The sequence below is a fragment of the Mustela putorius genome, unplaced genomic scaffold (genome assembly GCF_011764305.1).
Source record: "Mustela putorius furo isolate JIRA1106 unplaced genomic scaffold, ASM1176430v1.1 tig00003909_pilon_pilon_pilon, whole genome shotgun sequence".
Taxonomy (NCBI): Eukaryota; Metazoa; Chordata; class Mammalia; order Carnivora; family Mustelidae; genus Mustela; species Mustela putorius.
In genome coordinates, this window is record NW_025422057.1 from 35,784,818 (window position 1) to 35,799,316 (window position 14,499).

Below are 14,499 nucleotides of genomic sequence, written 5' to 3' on the forward strand. Positions count from 1 at the left end.
TGTTATTGGAGAGATGTATGGGTAGCACTGTTCCTGTACCATTCGTCTTAAAAGAATGGTTGGCAGACTTAAAGTGCTAAAAGAGCCAAAAAAAAAAAAAAAATAGCCAAGATGTATTCTGATTAAGCAAACTGCTGAGCCATATTTTGTTTCATGGAAACAAAAAGAGGTAGGCTTTTTTCTCCTTATCTCAATGTGATCCAAAATCCTTGTTTTCACCTTCTTCTCCCAGCTGCTTTGAGGTTTGGGCTCCTACCAAGAGCAGCAAAGCATAGGGAGAGGGAGTCCTCTTTTTCTCAGGAGAATGATGAGAGGGAAATAAGACAGTGATTCAGCAGGCCAGCAGGCATCCAGCGCATGGGGAACGCTGAGTCCTGCTCACTCCCTCATCCACCTGCTGTTCTGGCTGTCCCTGGATTAGTTTCTATTGCTCTGTGCTCTGCGACAGACTTGACAGTGGGATTCTGGGTTCCCTGCCCCAATCTCCCCCAAATCCTTGGTACTGACTGTATTCTGTAGCCTGCTGAGGAATATCAGACACTGCATGAGGAACACGGGGGACCAGAAGCATGGAGCTCCCTGTACCTGGGGCCCTCTGCTAGTGCAGTACAAAAGTTGACAAATAGGACCTGAAGTGTTACCTAATAGCAATGCATTAACATAACAGCATCAAAATATAGGTTCCTGCTACCAATATAGAATTAAACTGATTTAAACTGGTCAGGATTAATCAGAAGAGGGGGAAATAGAGGGAACTACCCAATAAAGAAGAGTGATCTAGTTGTTTGTATGTATGTATATATACATACATACATATATGTATATATATAGTTATATATAGTTACATATATATATATATATAGTTATATATAGTTACTCAGCATATTTGCAATGATACAGTATGGAAAATTTGCCACTCAGACATGGGCATACCTCCTCTCGACATTTCTCATCTGAACACAGAAAATGATTTGGATGACTATTTTTGCAGTTTTCCTAATGATGACATAGAACATTCTAGATGCATAAGAGAGAAGTTAATTTTCGATGTAGAGTAGATGCTTCAGGGCATTAGAGCTTGATTCTCTCAGGTTAAGAGAGGGTCCCCATCATTTTTGTACTTCAAAGATGTATCTTTTTTTTTTTTTAGTGTTTCAAGTTTTTATTTAAATTCTTCTTAGTTCACATATAGTGTAATGTTAGTTCCAAGAGTAGAATACAGTGATTCCTCACTTACATGTAACACCCAGTGCTCATCACGAGTGCCCTCCTCATCCCCATCACCCATCTGGCCCATCCCTCCACTCACCTCCCCTCTAGCAATCCTCTGTTCTCTATAGTTAAGAGTCTCTCTTTCGGTTTCCCTCTCTTTTTCCCCCCTTTCCCCCACATCCACCTGTTTTGTTTCTTAAATTCCACATACGAATGAAGTCATATGGTATTTTTCTTTGACTGACTTATTTTGTTTAGCATAACACCCTCTAGCTCCTCTTGCCATTTATGTCATTGCAAATGACAAGATTTCATTCTTCTTCTTCTTTTTTTTTAATCACGGAGTAGTGTTCCATTGTGTATATATACCACATCTTCTTTATCTATTCATCAGTCAGTGGACATTTGGGCTCTTTCCATAGTTTGGCTATTGTTGATAATGCTGCTATAAACATCAGGTGCAGGTGGCCCTTTGATTCAGTATTTCTGCATCCTTTGAGGAAATACTTAGTAGTGCAATTGCTGGATTGTAGGGTAGTTGTAGGTTTAACTTTTTGAGGAACTGTTTTCCAGAACGGCTGCAGCAGTTTGCAGCCTCTTCTCCCTTCGCTCCCCTTTCTCTGCATCCTTGCCAACACCCTTTGTTTCCTGTGTTGTTAACTGTAGCCCTTCTGATAGGTGTGAGGTGGTATCTCATTGTGGTTTTGATTTGTACAAATCAAAATCAAAAATTTTGATTTGTATACATTGTATGTCCCTGACATACACATATATTGTTGATGTTGATGTTGAGTGATATTATGATATCAGTGATATTGATGTTGAGTGACATTGAGAGTCTTTTCGTGTGTCTGCTGGCCATCTGGATGTCTTCTTTGGAAAGATGTCTATTCATATCTTCTGCCCATTTCTTAACTGGATTATTTGTTTTAGGGTGTTGAATTTGATAAGTTTTTTATAGATTTTGGAAACTAACCCTTTATCAGATATGTCATTTGCAAATGTCTTCTCCCATTCCAAAGGTTACTTTTTAGTTTTGTTGATTGTTTCCTTTACTACGCAGAAGATTTTTATCTTGATAAAATCCCAATAGTTCATTTTTGCTTTTGTTTTCCTTGTCTCAGGAGACATATCTAGTGAGAAGCTGCTATGCCCAAGGTCAAAGAGGTTGCTGCGTGGGTTGGCCTCTCAGATTTTGATGGTTTCCTGTCTCATATTTTGGTCTTTCATCCATTTTGAATGTATTTTTGTGTATGGTATAAGAAAGTGGTCCAGTTTCATTCTTCAGCTTGTTGCTGTCCAATTTTCCCAACACCATTTTTTGAAGAGACTCTCTTTTTTCCCATAGGGTATTGTTTCCTGCTTTGTTGAAGATTAGTTGACCATATAGTTGTGGGTCCATTTCTGGTTTTTCTATTCTTAAAGATGTATCTTTTCACAGATAGTAACACGGACAGCCCATGGGTGGGAATGCCTGTTTGGTCGGGGAGTAAGATATATATTTCCCTCATTCCCTGGCCCAGGGCAGGTTGCAGAGTTCATATAATTGTGAATTGTCGTTTGTTAATTCACTCAACAAATAACCATTCATCTCTTTTCCTTTCCTAGGCATGGTGCCAAGATGAGCAAGAAACAGATGCAAGCAAATAAGTGATGATCCTTGCTACATTGAGGAAAAACTCAAAGGAGCCAGGAAAGAAAGAAAAATAATGGATTTGGGAGCACGGGTGAAAGGTGTGTTGGGAGGTAGGCATACTTCCAAGAGGGATGGTTACTAAGTATACACAAACGTTGACCCAGCTTGGCTGATGCACCTATCTGGCAGGTGGTGGTATAGCCATTCAGGCAATGTTTATGCACTTATGCACAGAAAAAAAAACGTTATCTCTCTGCCTCACCGGTGTTTTATAAACACAAGCAATTCCTTCTGAGGGCCACTGCCTAGATGCTGGAAATAGCCTGGGACATAGCAGGCATGCACTCATGTTGGTTAACAACACTAATGAACAAATGAGAGGCACTTTTAGTACAATAGGATGTTGAGTTTATGATGTCATAAACTAAATCAGTTCCACATTTTGTCTATTTATCGTTGAATTTGGGTGGTAATAAAACATCTTCATTTTGTTCTTGATCTTATTTACTGAAATGAAAGCAATGAGAGAGACTGTAAACTCCTACAAAAGGTTGTACTTCTCTTTCCTATAAAAGGAAAAAGCCCTGCAGATTCTGACGTAGTGTGTGTTGACTTTAGTTGTGTTGCTTCAGTTCCGGAAGTCGTGAACTTCTGAAGTGATAACAGTCTCAGATACCTATCCTTAGAATGCTTTCCAATTCCAATTTATTTTTACATTTATTCCTATAATTTATTCCTATATTTAAAGACCTTGCAATATCTTAGAGCTTTTCTTTTATCTTAAACAACTCTAAGGCTTGTGACACAATTTCCCCCTCTACTTCTGAAGGCTCTGTGCTCTGTATAAAGCCATCATTTTGACATTTCTTGAAATTACTTTAGAACAAGAAAGATCACATATTTATTAATCTGGTAGAATGAGAGGTAAAGAATTAATTTCTAGAAGATCAACAATTTGAGATATCACTAAGACTGATGCATGATGGTTAATTTTAGTTGTCAGCTTGGCTAGACTATTACACCCAGTTGTTTGGTCAAACACTAGCCTAGATGTTGTTGTGAAGGTATTTTGTAGACATGATTAACATTTACAGTTACGATTGATTTTAGATGAAAGAGATTGCCTTTGACAATGTGAGTAGCACTTATACAATCAGTTGAACATCTTTGGGACAGAAACTGAGCTTTTAGGAAGAAGAAGGAATTTTCTCTCAAGACTGTAACATAGAAATCCTATCTGAACTTCCAGCCTGCTGGTCTGCTCTGTAGATTTTGGACCCAAGACTATGTGTATATATACATATACATAGATATACGTATATATATGTATGTGTATGTGTGTGTTTATATATGTGTATATATCCTATTTTATATATTATATATTTATGTATTATAAATATATTTATATAAATATATATTTATATATTAGATATATATATATCTTACATCTATCTGTTATGGATATATATCTATATATTCATAACTAGAAGCTTTCTGCTTCTCTGGGGAATCCTGATACAGAGTGTTTCATTCTCTCCTCAAGCTGTGTCTCCACTTGTACCAGGGAGAAATTGGTAACAGTTTCTAGACTTCTACTGCTTTATGGGAGATCAGAGGGTTGAAAGCAAGCCGAGACAGTATTCCACATTTCAAGCCGCCCCCTCCCAAAAGGAAAAGAGCTTGGAGCTGGGGAGAGGAATGCTGAGCACACCCATTCATATGATTCAGTGGTTCTATATTTAGCAAAACAGAAAAATACGGGGAAGATTTTGAACCTTCATAAACTCTTCTGGCTTCCTTCTGATAACACTGTATTTTATTTTATGCCGAGGCACATCCCCATCTTTATAAAGATTGTATTATGCTATTAGCATTAGCTAGGGACCTATATGAGAGGAGTCAGGGTGGGCCTCATGTTCTCAGGGCAGGGCTATTTATTTATTTAGTTAGTTATTTAACCAGAACTTTACATAATATTAAGGTAGCTGGAAGCTGGATTATTATTTCCAGAAGAATAGGAAAGACAATGTATCTCCACTGAGCTCCCACAAATGACATTCATATGAGAACAAGTTCACACATTTGATTCTCAGCTTTGCAAAAAAAAATTTTTTTATAAATGAGCCCATGACCTCAAATTATCCTAACAGATATGCCTGTAATGTAGCACAGGTAAGTGATATGGATGGCTCAGAATAGACTTATTCCCATTGCTGTGGAAAGCACTGATATGTTTTCCATAGATCTTGGGTTGGGAAGACCATCCTTCTGTACAAGAAAAGTAATGCTTCCCTTTAGTATTACCACTCTTAGACCAGCCTTGATCATGGATCTTGGGTGATTGAAAAAAAGAAAGATGTACATAGAAGTTAGTTTCTGGTACCCAAATATTCTATTGTAGTTCAATAAAGAGTGTTTATCTTATAGAGGGCATGTAATCATTTTAAACATATAAATTAGTAAAATTTTGCCTGCTAAAAGTATTAAGCTATTAGCCAATGGTACGTTCTTGCAGCTTCCATGGAGCTAATGGTGGGAATGTGTGATAACTGCTTAGGTTTGGCCTCTGAAGGTTATCAACCCAAATAATTGCCCACTCCCTCTCCCAGTTTACTTCATAATCAGGAGGCATCCCAATCCCATCGCTTCAATTGTAAAAGCATGCTGTACCACTAAATGAAAACTTCTGTGAGTCAGATGGGCCATAACACAAAATACAAACACAGATGCAAAAGTGCCACAGACACCACACTTTCTGAAGTAAAATGTGGTAGTTTTGGACTAGTTGACTGTGGCCATACCTTCTTTCACACTCTGGGCCTCCCATCCTGCAGAATTCTTGTCCCATGTTTTGTCAACCTGAATGGGCAGGGTTAGTTCTCTACTCTTTCCCTTTCTTCTTGGGATCTCTTTTCCATTCCTCTTTGTCCAAAACCAACTTTATTCCACATTTTCAAAAAGACGTGTCTTACCAACTTCTCATGTGTTTACTTTTTCTTGATTTATACAAGCTCTAAAGAGACAACCACAGACTTTCCATAGGGGACACAACCACTACTAATTAAACCTATACCTAGTTGCTACTCTCTTACTTGATGCCTGACAACAACATGACAAATGTTGAAATTTTACTATTCTAGAGTATGAAAGATTGCTTGAGGGGGTGGTGGTGGTAAAATGATTTGTAGATAAGAATGAATAATAGAACTGAAATGGATCTCAAGGTATCTAATTGCCCTAATTGCTTTCAGGTAGCTTCTAGACTAGCTCTGGCAAAACAAGTTTTATTTTGCCACAATCAGTCTAAATGATTGTGGATAACTGCCAGGAAACCCAGGTTTATATGAACTCTGTGTTCAAATCTAGGCTCGGGAATTGCCATAATTAATTAGTGATGTCTGCCATGGGTGAGGGCTCGGAGGGTGTGGACAGTAATGACACATCGTTTCCATGTTTTGTATAAAACCAACAAAGATGGAGAATTACTTTTTCAGTTCAAAATTACTTCAAACACTGAGAAAGTATTCCAGGTGAGAAAGACAGGGGAAAGGAACATTCATCTTGGTATAAATGAGGATGTTGACAAACAGCCATATTTTTTGAGTATGATAACCTTTCTGAAAAGTGCTAAAATATAATAGTGCTCTTGAGATGATGATGTGGACTGAAATAGAAACTTTAAAGGCTAACAGAGTGTCGTTGCCTGTTTTTCTAGCTCAGAAGAGCAAAATGCTGAGTGAAAGTGTATAGTAGAAGAAAATTGGCCTTCTTCACAACTGAGTGAAGATGCTCTTTCTACGTTCAGAAAACATTCTTGAAATGGACTTTTCAGTGATCTAAATTTAAACATGTAAATTAAAAAAAAAAAAAACATTTTGCCGAGAACCTTAGGAAACAACCATTTAGTGGGATTTGCCATTTAATAGAAAATCCATTTCCTTGTGAAAACCTAACTTGTTTTTCTTGGTTCAAATATCTTCAGAAAAACTTTTTTGTTTGCTTGGGTTGGAAAATGTCAATACCCTATGCTTTGCTTAGAAATAAAACAGAAGCCCCAGTAAATTTCTTTCAGAGAAGTTAGCCTGGAAATATGATTATATTATAACGAAGTCCCAACAGAATGTCTGAAGGACTAATGAAGTCTTTGGGCTTAGAATTCCATCCCTAAAATGTGAGTAGAGACAGCAATAATAATCATGACCACTGGGGCGCCTGGGTGGCTCAGTGGGGTAAGCTGCTGCCTTCGGCTCGGGTCATCATCCCAGGGTCCTGGGATCGAGTCCCGCATCGGGCTCTCTGCTCAGCGGGGAGCCTGCTTCCCTCTCTCTCTCTCTGCCTGCCTCTCCATCTACTTGTGATTTCTCTCTGTCAAATAAATAAATAAATAAAATCTTTAAAAAAAAATCATGACCACTTATTGAACAAGAAGCTATCATTTATTAGTATATGCCTGCTTGCTTTCTGACATCCTTCTTTCCTCTCCCCACTCCTCCTCCTCTTAGTTCCACAAATCCTGAGTTCCTGTTATGCTCCAGGAACTATACAAAGCTCAAGAAATGATATTAGGGATCCAGATAGACAAGGGTACTGATTGCACAGAATTTACACTCTAGTGGGGAAAAAGTAGGTATTCATCAAGTAATGACAGTAATGTGTTGTGTCAGGATGGACTGAGAGGTCTCTTTCCCCTTTGGCGGACAAAGGGGAAATTTGAGGACTAGAAAAAGAGTGATTTCAGTGTGCAACGAATTGCTGCTTTTTGATATGAGGAAAGGCAAGTGGATCTTTACTGTGAAATGTCCTGGATATTATTTTGCGAGGAATCGGGCCAGATTCATATTAACAGGAGAAATTGGACTTTTAAAAAATATGTAGATAAGCTATAGGTGTCTCTAGAAAGACATTCCACTTTATAGCTGTAATTTTTATTTTGCTGTAATGCACTAACTGCCAAGAAATGGCTCTAGACTCAGTTTCCCACTCAGTTTCTCTGTAATCTACATATAGGTCTCTCTTGATTTCGGGAGGGTGGTTAAAGATGATGAATGATACTGTGCTATTGAAGGTAAATATTTTTACTAAGCAAACTAGTTTGTCATGAACCTAGTATACCTTAAAGAGTTTTTATCAAAAGAGCATAATTTTGTGTTTTCCAGAGTTATATATTAATTTAAAAAACACAAAAGACTATTGCAAAATTAAAGATGAACAATCAAAGCCCATAGTTTCTTTAAAAAGAAAAAGATAACGGGCCACCTTGGTGGCTCCGTCAGTTGTGACTGACTATTGATTTCTGCTCAGGTTACGATCTCAGGGTCCTGAGATCAAATTCTAACTCACGCTGCATACTGAGCAGTGGAGCTCACAGAGAGATTCTCTCCTTCCCCCTCTGTCCCTCTCCCTCTGCTCTCCTCCTCTGTCACCCCCCACCCCACTTGCTCTCTCTTTCTCTCTCTTTTAAAAAAAGTAAAGAAAAGAAAAAGGTAATTGTTCCTAATGAAATAATCAATACATTTTGGATTAGTCCAATTTAAGAATATCCAAATATTCGACCTCAGCCACAGCAACATCTTCCTAGGAACATCACCAAAGGCAAGGGAAGCAAGGGCAAAAATGAACTATTGGGATTTCATCAAGATCAAAAGCTTTTGCACAGCAAAGGAAACAGTTAACAAAACCAAAAGACAACTGACAGAATGGGAGAAGACATTTGCAAACGACATATCGGATAAAGGGCTAGTGTCCAAAATCTATAAAGAACTTAGCAAACTCAACACCCAAAGAACAAATAATCCAATCAAGAAATGGGCAGAGGACATGAACAGACATTTCTGCAAAGAAGACATCCAGATGGCGAACAGACACATGAAAAAGTGCTCCATATCACTCGGCATCAGGGAAATACAAATCAAAACCACAATGAGATATCACCTCAAACCAGTCAGAATGGCTAAAATTAACAAATCAGGAAATGACAGATGCTGGCGAGGATGCGGAGAAAGGGGAACCCTCCTACACTGTTGGTGGGAATGCAAGCTGGTGCAACCACTCTGGAAAACAGCATGGAGGTTCCTCAAAATGTTGAAAATAGAACTGCCCTATGACCCAGCAATTGCACTACTGGGTATTTACCCTAAAGATACAAACGTAGTGATGTGAAGGGGCACGTGCACCCAAATGTTTATAGCAGCAATGTCCACAATAGCTAAACTATGGAAAGAACCTAGATGTCCATCAACAGATGAATGGATCAAGAAGATGTGGTATATATACACAATGGAATACTACGCAGCCATCAAAAGAAATGAGATATTGCCATTTGCGACAACATGGATGGAACTAGAGCCACAGTGTAAACAAATATAAGAATAATCTTGGTACTGTAACAGGATCCAAAATATACCTAAGAGGATAAGTAATAAAGAATAAAAACCTTACTTTTTATATTAAAATATTTTTATCCCAAGTTTATAACAAAAATGTAAGATTAAACATATTATTTTACTCTTAATGAATAAGATGATTTAAACTCTCCAATATTTTTGTTACTTTATAAGATAAAATACACTGAATATTTCTAGCATCACTGAACACATTTGAACCATTCATTCAACTATGGAGTACATCTCATGGGTATCCCTCTGAATGTTTAATAAGCTACCCTTTCCAGAAAACCATGGTCAAATGAATGGGGTAGGGGGCTGCTGCTTTAGAAGGAAAGCTCTTTGAGACAGTCTTATCTACTCCTGGTTTTATAATTGTTAAATAATTTTATAATTGATTAGAAGAATCTTAGAGAAAAGAATTATAAATTTTAATCATGCAGTTATTTGAGCAGGAACATAAAGGAATGAAACTGATCCTCTAATGGGGCCCATTGGTGGAGAAATTGCGTTGAGCTGGACACACTCGTCGTTGTTGGCTAATTCCCTCTTATGGCTAATAAATCACCAAGCAGTTAGAGGGCGTTCCTTGTGGAAAGTTGCAGAGAAAGACCTTGTTAGAAAGCAGGCCAGCGGTGCTAAGGCAGTGCCCTAGAAGGAGATGGCCTTGGAGTTTATGCTCTGTGTTCTCAATCTGCCTTTCAACACGTTGAGTTGTGGTTGAGAAAGTTAACCTCTGAATTATTTCATTCTGTACCTTCCTTTGAAGCAACAGAACCTTTAAAAAAAAATTGAATCCTTTAAAAACTATATTGTTAATAAAAATAAATTTTTAACTTTATTTCTTTATATGTTTTATATGTGCATGTATATATAACTTTGCATAAATGCATATATAGTACATAATTTTTGCATATGTGTGTATGTGTATATACATTTTGAATTTTACTTGGCTTTTCCTTCCTGTTCTTCTTCCTTCACCCAGTTCTTTGACACATGATAATCCAAAATAACCTTCTGTATATCGTTCCATGCTTACAAATCTCTCTCCCTCTTAGATATTTGTGGGGTTTTTGCTATTGTTTTAAGAAATGAGCTATTATGCCCACTTCTGTGCATTTTGCTTTTGTCACTCAATGGTTCCTATGGAAATTTCTCCAAGATATTTGGGTTTTCAATGTATAGGAGCATTTATCAACAATAACATATTACTCCTTTTTTCTTTTTTGATGTGTAGATTCATTATTTTACCTTTTTAAAATTTCCAAATTGGCTAGAACTTTCATGGTAATAATAAAAAAATTTTGGTATTATATATCATTCCATCTGTAATGTCTGATTTTAATTAAACTACTTTATGACATTGGGATAACAAATGTCTTTTCAGCATCTGTTAGTATGCTATAAATATTTTGATGCATTGTCAGATTCTATTTACTAACATTTGTTTTTAGTTTTGGCATCTATATCCATGAGGAAAATTGGTCTATTATTCATTCAAAAGATGTTTATTGAGCACCTGCTTTCTGTCATGTAGTAGTCTGGGTGTTGAGGCCACAGTATTTAAGCATAAACGTCCCCATTCTTATGGAGCCAACATCTAGAAGAAAGTTTTCTTTCTCAATGAAAAATCTGACTATCAGGTTTGTTTATGAGATTTGATATTAGAATAATTTTATCTTCCAAAAGTTAACTGGAGACATTTTCATCTTCTTCCTAGAAATGGAATAGATTAAATAAATATTTGTCTATTCTTTAAAAGATATCTAAAACATAGCTATGAACCCAGATGTTCTTGTGCTGTTTTGAATGGTGGACTTTTAATTTCTTTTCTGATTTTAGGGTCATTGGAATATTTATTTGAGCTTTCCTTTTCTTCTTAGATCCATTTAAAGAATTTGTGTTTTGCAGGAAAACCCTCTTTAAATGTATCTCCTTAGTTTCATTTTCTTAAAAATTATCGTAATTGCTCCTACATCTGTGGTTATATTTCTTTTCTTAATTTTAATATTGCTCTGTGTTTGCTCTCTTGTTTTGTTTTTTTTTTTTCAAGATCTGGTGAAAAAATTTATCTATTTTTTTTCCCTCCAAAGAGGGGTTTCAACTTTCTTTCTTTTTTTTTTTTTTTAATTCTCTCTAGTCTGTGTTTTCTGCTTTATTAGTTTCATTTTTTATTATTAGTTCTCTTCCTATTGTTTCTTGGCTCATGTTGTGTTTTTTCCTCTCCAGTTTCTAAGATTAGTTCTTAGACTCTTTGCATTATTTGTCCTTATTCTTTCTTTTGTAATAATAAAGGCATTTAAGAACATGCAGTTTCTTTGGAGTAAAGCTTAACATTTGTCCATAGATTCTACATGAATGGTTCTCCTTTTCTTTGCTTTCTAGATGATTCTGATTTCCCTTTTATTGTAATGCTCCTTTGATCTAGCACTTACTAGAAGTATGTTTCTAAATTGCCAGTAGTAATTCTTGTCACTTTTATATTACTTATTTCAAGTGTCATTGGCATATGATCAGAAAAATGCAGTTTGTAAAAAATCTCCAGTTTTAGAATCTGTTAAGGCTTTGAGTCAAGTACATGATTATTTTTTCAAAATGTTCCCTGAGTATCTGAGAAAAACTATATTCTCTACTTAAATATAAATTTTCATGTATAGACTCAGTGGTGTGCTGATAAAGTTGAACAGCCAGCTCTCTCTGGAGATGACCATTTGCAGTATTGGTAGCATTGGCGTTTCCAGGTATGTCCATGGCCACCACAGCCTGTATTCTAGCCACCAATGTGACATCACTCAGTATGTGGGGGCAGTAGACCGACTTACAACTGGCTCTCCAAGGCTGGTACCATCCAACTCCTGTGCCCCATTGCATAGGTCTATTAAATCAAGTTTATTGACTGTATTATTATATTCTTCTATCCTTACATACCCTTGATGACTAGATTCTGAGTCAACTGTATGACAATTGCATTTTTGTCTGGTTTTCCTTATATAGATAGTGGTTTTTCCTCCACCTGTTTAGCTGCCATTTTTTTTTTTTTTAGTACATATAGTCTATACTGATTTCCTTTTTATTTATTTCCTTTTTAAAGATTTTATTTATTTGAAATAGTGAGAGAGAGAGAGAGAGAGAGAGAACAAGCGGGGAGGGATGGGAAAAGGGAGAGGGAGAAGCAAACTTCCTGCTGAGCAGGGAGCCCAGTTCAGGCTGGACCCCAGGACCCCAAGATCATGACCTGAACCAAAGGCAGACACTTAACAGACTGGGCCACCCAGGTGCCCCTACAGTGATTTAGTGAATTCCTAAACTGTGCTTTTTATCAGTACTTAATGATTCTTTCAATTCTCTATAATGTTTTAACCTTAAATTTCACCTTATCTGGTATTCATATTGCCGTATCTGTTTTCTTTTTGTTTGCATTTGTCTGGTATCTCCTTGCTGATCTTTTCATTTCCCATCATGCTTTATCACAGTGTGTTTTCTGCAACTAGCAATATAAATACAATCTAGGCTGTCAGTCTTTGTATTTGACTAGGATACTTTGGTGTATTCATGTTAGGTATAATGACTTTATTTCTTCAGTCTTTGCATTTCATCACTCTGTTTCCTTTTTCTGGTTTTCGTTGATACTCATTCTGTTTCTTTCCCTTTGTTAATTTGGAATTGGTCCTGTATTTTTCCCTTTTCTTAATGATCCTCTCCCAGCAGATTAAACAATTTCCCTAACTATTTATAAGAAAATGAAGCTTTCACTGTGGGATGTTCTTTTTCTGCAGCTGCCCACACCCTACAGGATGAGACTATCAAATTACTTTACCTTTCACCTTTCTTTCCTCTCTTTCTACCATGAAACTTTTGGAGTCCTTTCCCTCTTTGTCACTCTCAATGTCTAGATTTTGCTGGGAATTTGTATGTGTTGGTGTTCTCCTCTGCTATTTCAAGCATCTCTCTTAAACCTTCTGTTGGACAATATCAGATTATTTATCCCTAATTTTTTATACCTATATCTTCAGTTCTACATGTATCTGTACCAGGATTTATGGACAAATCAATCAGGTTTATTTGTTCACTGTTTTCTTATTTTACTCTTTTTTCATTGAGGTTTCCTTTTGGTTTCACTTTTTATTTAAGTGAATGTTCTTGAGTATTTTCCTTAGATGGACTCTACGCATGATTCCCTCTCTGAAGTCTTGTACACCTCCATGGAAGGGTGATCATACGTTCATAGGGTATAGAATTCAGTTGCAGTCTTTGCTCTCATCAGTAGATTTCATTCTATTGTTTAACTTCCAATGTTCTACGTGCCAGTCTGATTTGTTTTCTTCCCATGTAGGTAGTTTTTTTTTTCTTGGTGGTGTTTAAGATTTTTTCTCTTTATCGTTACTTAAGAGATCATAAACTTTATGAAGCATGCCTAAAAATACTCCAGGCTTGAAATCAGAGAGGCTTTCAATCTTGTAGACTTAAGTCTTTCATTATCTCACAAATATTTTATTTATTTATTTGTCTAACTACTACTTCCTCTTATCGATCTCCCTTTGTCTTTCTCAAGTATCTGTTACTCATTTGTTAGGTGTTCTGGATATAGAGATTTTAAATCTCTAAACTTTTCCTTCTTAATTTCTATTTCTAGACTGTTTTCTCAGGTCTTTGAGATATTTCTTGCAGCCAGCTACTAATCTGGCTTTCAATAATGATCTTCCCCTCCCCCCACCAAAAAAAGCAAAATGCTACTTTTGTTTGATAAAATTTCTCCTTTAAATTAGCCCAAATCTCCAGAAGCGTGGATGAGTTTTGAAGTCACAGACACCAGGTGTTGGCATCCTCCCTCATCCCTTCCTAGCTCATGACTTTGGACAAGGCGGTTACCAGTTTAAAGCTCAAGTCCCTCATCTGTGGGGAAGGAACTGCTACCACCCATGGAACTGAACTATAACAGTGATTACATGATAGGAAATAGATACTTTTTGCAAGGTATTGGGTGATTAAAGAATGTTCCATAAATATTTAGGGTAATATTTGATTAAACATCATGTTGACTAATATAAAAATGAAGTCTGTGGGGGAAATCACAAGGCTTTTTTCAACATTAATTATGTGTTCTTGCTTTTGTTGCAGCTTTTCATAGAAATCTTTTAAACTTTGCTAATAAAATCATAATGCCTTACATTTGTATAATACTTGACTATTTATCTGTAGCTTTGGGACTGAAAACAGGTATTATTATTTTAATGCTCCTGCTGAGTTAAATGATTTTCCAAAGCTTAC

General features: G+C 36.6%; 1 non-coding gene across 1 annotated transcript in view; it reads left to right on the forward strand.

Annotated features, from left to right (window-relative positions):
- Nucleotides 1-14,499, forward strand: part of LOC101675184 — a 43,320-nt gene that overhangs the window by 23,734 nt on the left and 5,087 nt on the right. Inside the window, exon 5 of the transcript XR_006603212.1 lies at nt 2,821-2,958. This is a non-coding gene — a transcript (uncharacterized LOC101675184). The remainder of the gene's footprint in view (nt 1-2,820; nt 2,959-14,499) is intronic.